Source organism: Cervus elaphus, chromosome 5 (genome assembly GCF_910594005.1).
Source record: "Cervus elaphus chromosome 5, mCerEla1.1, whole genome shotgun sequence".
In the NCBI taxonomy this organism is placed as follows: domain Eukaryota; kingdom Metazoa; phylum Chordata; class Mammalia; order Artiodactyla; family Cervidae; genus Cervus; species Cervus elaphus.
The window spans coordinates 33,404,301-33,410,559 of record NC_057819.1 but is presented as its reverse complement, the minus strand read 5'-3'; the positions used below and the strand labels follow the sequence as shown (position 1 = coordinate 33,410,559).

The following is a 6,259-nucleotide window of genomic DNA, read 5'->3' as shown; positions in this document are numbered from 1 at the left end:
GGATTCTCTGCACTTCCTGGACTTGTATATCTATTTCCTTTCCCACGTTAAGAAAGTTTTCAGCTATTATGTCTTCAACTATGTTCTCAGCCTCTTTCTCTCTATATTCTCCTTCTGTCTATATATAGTCTATATTCTATATATTCTGTCAGTCTATATTCTCTTCTGATGTTATTTCAGAGGTCTCTTAAGCAGTCCTCCTTTCTTTCTTTTCTCTTTCTTTTCTTCTGTTCAGCCTCGATGATTTCCACTGCTCTGTTTTTCAGCTCATCCATCTGTTCCTTTGTTTCATTTAGCCTGCTTTTATTCCTTCTAGAATGTTTTTCATTTCAACTTTTGTATTCTTCATCTCTTTTTGGTTGCTCTTTATACTGTCTCTTTGTTAAAAACTTCTAACTTCTCACTCTGTGCATCTATTCTTCTTCCTAGTTCTTTGATTATTTTTACAGTCACTATCCTGAACTCTTTCTTGGGTAGGCTGCCTATATCCACTTCACTTAGTCCTTCCTCTGTTGTTTTATTTTGCTCCCTTTTTTGGAACATATTTCTCTGACACCTTATTTTTCCTGATTTGCTATATTTATTTTTATCTACTTGGTAGGTTGGTTATAATTCTAAACCTTGGAGAAATGCATTTTCTTAGATTTGTTCTATACGTCCTGGCAGCACATTTTCTTCTTGTCCCCAGAGTTGTATGTTCTAGAATTACTTCTTCAAGAGTTGTGTGGTTTTTCAGGTTGGTGGGATAATTATATAGACAGCCTGGTAGGATTAGTTGACAACTGGTCCAGTTGGTTGCTAGGTCCTGCCTTATGTGAAGATTGCCAGTGGCTGGTTGTCAACACTAGGTCACAAAATACCAGATTGCAGAATGCCAAGGACCCAAGGGCTAGTGATGGTTTATTGGTTGGTAGAGACTAGTCCAGGAGACCCCAGGGCTCTTGGAGTCTGGTTAAAGGGCACAGATGTCCTAGAACTGATGTTGGATCACTGGTAAATGGTGTTTCCTCCTGATAATGTTGGCCTGGTTTTCTTGAAGGGAGTCTTAAGGCAGCTAGATGGCTAGAAGGTGAGACAATTAGTTGCTTGGCCTGAGGCATCCCAGCAATGGTGACTACAAACCATTGGATCACGGCTGGACTGAGTCCTGGATTAACGAATTAGAGGGAAGATTCCAAAATAACACTTGCATCACCAGTGTCCACAAGGTAGAAGGAGCTCCCCTAAGTGGCTTCCACTAGTGTCTATGTCCCCAGGGTAAGTTGCAGTCACTTCCTGCCTCTCCAGGAGAATCTTCAGCATCAGCAGGTTGGTCTGAACTAAGCATCTAGCAAATGATGGCTCCTTCCCTGAGCTCTGGAGCCAGAGCATATGAGATTTTGTAGGTGTCATTCAAGAGTGACATCACTATTTCCTCTCACACTCTGGAACTCCCCAAAGTAAGCCCAGTGGCCTTTGCAAACAAAAGCTCTAGGGATTCATCTTCCTGTTGTAGTACTCCCATGCTAGAGAACCCACATGGGTCTTGGGCCTCTCACTCTTTTGGGTGAACCTCTGTAGTATAATTATTCTCTTCTTTGTGGGCAATCCACTTGAAGGTATTGCACTTGACTATATTGCAACTCTGTCCCTCCTACCCATCTCATTGTGATTTATTTTTAATAGTTTTAGTTGTGAAGGATCTTTTCTAGTAGGTCTGGTCTTTCTTCATTGATGGCTGTTTTCCAAATAATTGTGAATTTGATATGCTTATAAGAGAGAGTGAGCTCAGGGTCTTTCTACTATTCCATATTGCCAACTCTTAATTGAATTTCATATTTAAGAATTAATAATCACATAGTTAATAATTTCAGCATAAAATTTAAACCAGCCTTTTTTGGAAGCAATCTATCTAACAAATTACAACAGAAAAATAATGATTCCTATTTCTCTCACTGCATTCCCACTATGGAAATGTATTCAGACTCAAGAAACAGAGCAATTTATGTAGTTGAATTTGCAGGGAGAAGGTGCAACAGTGCCTAAAGCCATAATTTGTAACAGCATACTGAAAAATATTCATCAACCACAGATGGAGCTCAAATTATCTGCAATACATAACTGGGAATACCTGTAAGTTAGAGGTAGTTCAGAAGGTAATAAAGTCGGTTGACAGATTCTTCACCAAATGTTCCTTCTGGAGACCTGTCTAATACCTTCAAAGGGAAAATCATCCTGTTGCTAGATTTGGCATATTGCTTCAGAGACAGCCTCCTGGTGTGTTTGCTTGTACTGATAGTAATTTAAAAGTGACCACACATTTTCCAGAACAATATAGGTTTGCTTATAATGCTATTTATGATCCAATATAGATTTTCCTTTTTTCTCTAAGTGCTAAAGAAGAATAAACATCCATGGATAAAAATTTGTTCACTTTTTGTTGGTTTACATTGAAGAGTTTTTTTTGTTTGAAAATATGCTAAAACCCATTTACAGATTTAAACTGAAAGAGTAATATAAGCCTAATAAATCACTTTTAAAGTATAATTATTACATATCAATGAAAAATTAATTTAAAAATCATAAGACCTTGTCTACTAACCAAAGCTCTAGCCAGGAGATACTGGTAAAAATGATAAAGAGGTGATTATATTTATTCTACTTTTTCATAACCATAACAGTATGGGTTATGTATTCATCTCAGATCTTTAGAAAACTTATGGTGAATTTCAAACAGATTAACATATATATATATATAAATGAATATACAGTTGACTCTAAAGCTGAATGGGTCCACTAATATGTGATTTTTCAAAATCATAAATGCTATAGTACTACACAATCTGTAGTGGTTTGTATACATGTATGTGGTACCACAGATGCAGAGGAATTGCATATGTGAAGGGCTGACTATAAGTTATACACACAGATTTTCATCTGTGAGGAGGGTCAGTTCCTCTAACCTCTACATGACTCTTGAACAAGAGTCAACTGTATTAAATGAACCAATTAATAAATATATGACATGCAGATAGATGGTCTCAAAGAATGAGAACAAAAAATAAGTGAAAAACAATAGATTACATATCCTTAAGACTGTCTTAAAAAAAAAATAGATCTCTAAGTGTGATCACTGGAAAAATAGCATAAGTACCAATTGGAAAACTGCTAGGAATGCAGATTCTTGGGATCCTCATCAAACCTGCTGAATCTAGAACTCCAAGTTTGTGAATCTATAATCTGTGTTTTAAAATGTGTTCAGGGGTTTCTGGTGCATGGTAAAGGTTAAGAAGCATTTTCCTAAGATCCACCATCTGTGGATCCTAATACTCATATGAAGTAGAATTCCTGATTCCTCATGAAAATCCTGTCCTTGCAGAAACCTTAAATCTCCACTTTCCTCTATCACGTCTTTGTACCTTTCTGACATCAGTCATCATGCTTGTATCCAACTCATTAATAGTTGAATATGCCTAATAAATTACCTACAAACATGAAGCTTGATCTCACTTTATACCTCCAGCCACACTAAGGTCAAGTGGGCTTTTAGTGCTGCTTCAAAATCTTATGTCATAACCAGGACAATTCACTCTTCTATACCCCTAGACTATCCCATGCCATCTCCTCATTCTATTCCAGATCTCTTCTCTCAATCTCATTCAAATTGGATAATCATGCTTCCTATTTATGGGGAAAACAGAAAATATCAGAATAGGATTTGCACTTGAGGATACCATCATTTTTAACAACTTGCATCCTTCTCATTTACTCTGCTGTCTCTACTGTCCAAGTGAAAGTTCTAGGTGTGCCTCTATCAAGGAGGGAGTCACATCTTCTTTTATTTCATCAAGGAGAGAAGTTTTTTTTTTTAAAAAAAAAGCAACCCTTTCTTGCATCATTTTATTTTCCTCTTTACAGAACATTTTTATAAGCATATAAACACCTTTTTTTTTTTCAATTAAAAAATCCTCTCTTGACCCACAAGATTTGTTACTACGTCCTCAAATCTTTATTGTCATCATTTCTCTCTTTGTTTTCTGCTCCAAGCACATTATCTCTTTTGTGGTTCCTCAAGTACTCCAGACATATGCCTGTGTGCTAAGCCACTTCCCTCGCGACTCTGCAACTCTATGGACCATGGCGTGCCAGTCTCCTCTGTCCATGGGATTCTCCAGGTAAGAATACTGGAGTGGAATTTCAGATCGCGGTCAGAGAAGGTGGGAGCTGATTTGGACAAAGCTACTCCGCTGCCCTGACAAGACCCAGCTGCCGGCTCAGCCCCAGCTCTGGCCTCAGCCGCGACCCTGCGAGGCGATGGCTAAGGTGTCAGTATTGAACATGGCGGTTCTGGAAAATCCGAGCCTTTTCCACAGCCCTTTCTGGTTTGAGATCAGCTTCGAGTGCAATGAGGCCCTGGCAGACGACCTGGAGTTTATATTATATTGTTTATATTGGCTCAGCCGAGAGAGAGATTGATCAAATCCTAGACTCGGTGCTGGTCGGCCCTGTCCCCGCAGGGAGACACATGTTCATCTTTCAGGAAGATGCCCTCAACCCATCCCTCATCCTCGAGACCGATGCCCTGGGGATGACCATGGCCCTCATCACCTGCAGCTACCACAGACAAGGGTTCATCCGAGTCGGCTACAACGTCAACAGTGGGTACCTCAGCCGCGAGCTGCGCAAGAACCCGCCCCTGAAGCCACACTTCAGCTCCACTGGAACATTTTGGCCTCAAATCCCCGGGTGATTTAACTATTCTTAACTATTTAACTATTCTTAACTATTCTTAGATTCTAAAACCAAGTGGAATCTAAATGTTTCCCCATAACACAATGCAATTATTCCTTGTACGATCTGAAAAAAATTGCTCATTCACTCCACCAAGGAAGCTACAAAACTCTGTATATCATTTATTTAGTTTGGTTGAAGGTTGAGTCCACTTTTAACTGAGTCACACTTTGATATCTTTAAATCTTGATACATAATGTTAATCTTTATTAAAACGTTTTATTTCCACTGATAAGGCAATCAAATAGAGGATGGAAATGACTACTGAATGTGTACATTGATTATTTATATAAAAATAAATAAACTACTATAACTATTACATTCTTTGTTTCATATTTTCTAGCTGGTATTTATATCCACTTTTTCCATTATTCATTTCATATTCCTTTTACCCTGAGCAAACAAATTTCCTGTTTGTGATTCTTTGCATTGTTGGGTGTCCATCAATTCATCCTGATGCTATGGGGTCATAGTGGTCCCACCTGCCCTTAGTTGTAATCATTTTCCATTAACTTTTATTACAGGATATGGGAATCATAAGAGGTGACTTGTGGGTTATCCTTTATTCCTGACATAAATCACCATGCTACCATGGTGTACTAGCAGCTGAATTTCTCTTTGAAAGTAATAGATGATAAGTAATTTCTGTTTTGCCTGTTGCTTACTGAAATGGAATGTCTTATTTCCATATCCCTCACTGAAAGCATTCTTTACAGTAAAACAAAGACTTGGATATCTGCAGAAACCAGTCATGAACATGGAAAATAAAATCTTTGATGTTTGATCATTGGGGATAATGATGGAAAATTTTTATTCCACTTTATCTCTTTGAGTCCTGAATATATGACCAGTTCTTATGAGTTAAAGGGGACCATATATTGGTTGTTGGTTTAGAATATATACATATGCCAGATTACCTTATCCCAACCCTGGATTATATTGCTGTCCACTTGCACAATACATGAATTTCTGAAGGACCATTCACTATTCTATTGGGACAGCTATGTCAGTGTAGGGCTGAATATGGAAAGATCAGCCAATTCCACAAGCATGTATTCATTGTTAAGTTTTATTTTTCTCAAAATGAGTCCCCTTGTCAGAAGCAATGCAGTATGGAATATTATATGGCTGAATTGATCATTCTGTCACTACATGAATAATGGTTTGAGCAGAAGCATTGCAGGCAGGACATTCACATACATGAAAACTGCTTCTTCTATGGTGGGCAACCTGTATAGGTAGCAAGAAGAAGCCCTAAGAGAAGGATGCAATATTGAAGGCTCACTGTGACCCTGAGGGTGCACACTGCTGCCAACCTGCTGTTGGCAAGTCACACACTCAGCAGTAGGTATTGTTTAGTGAGTCCATACATAACTTAGCCCTTGCTGTTACAGCCACTTTGTTCAGAAGCCAATTCTGAGAAGACAAAATGGTTGGGAAAAGGTTGAATGATATCTACAGAACAGAACATTATTTATTCATCTAAATT

At 38.3% G+C, this 6,259-nt stretch overlaps 1 pseudogene; it reads left to right on the top strand.

Moving 5' to 3' along the window:
* The first annotated feature begins 4,293 nt into the window (after window positions 1-4,293).
* Window positions 4,294-5,930, top strand: LOC122693143 (annotated as a pseudogene).
* Window positions 5,931-6,259: the final 329 nt, after the last annotated feature.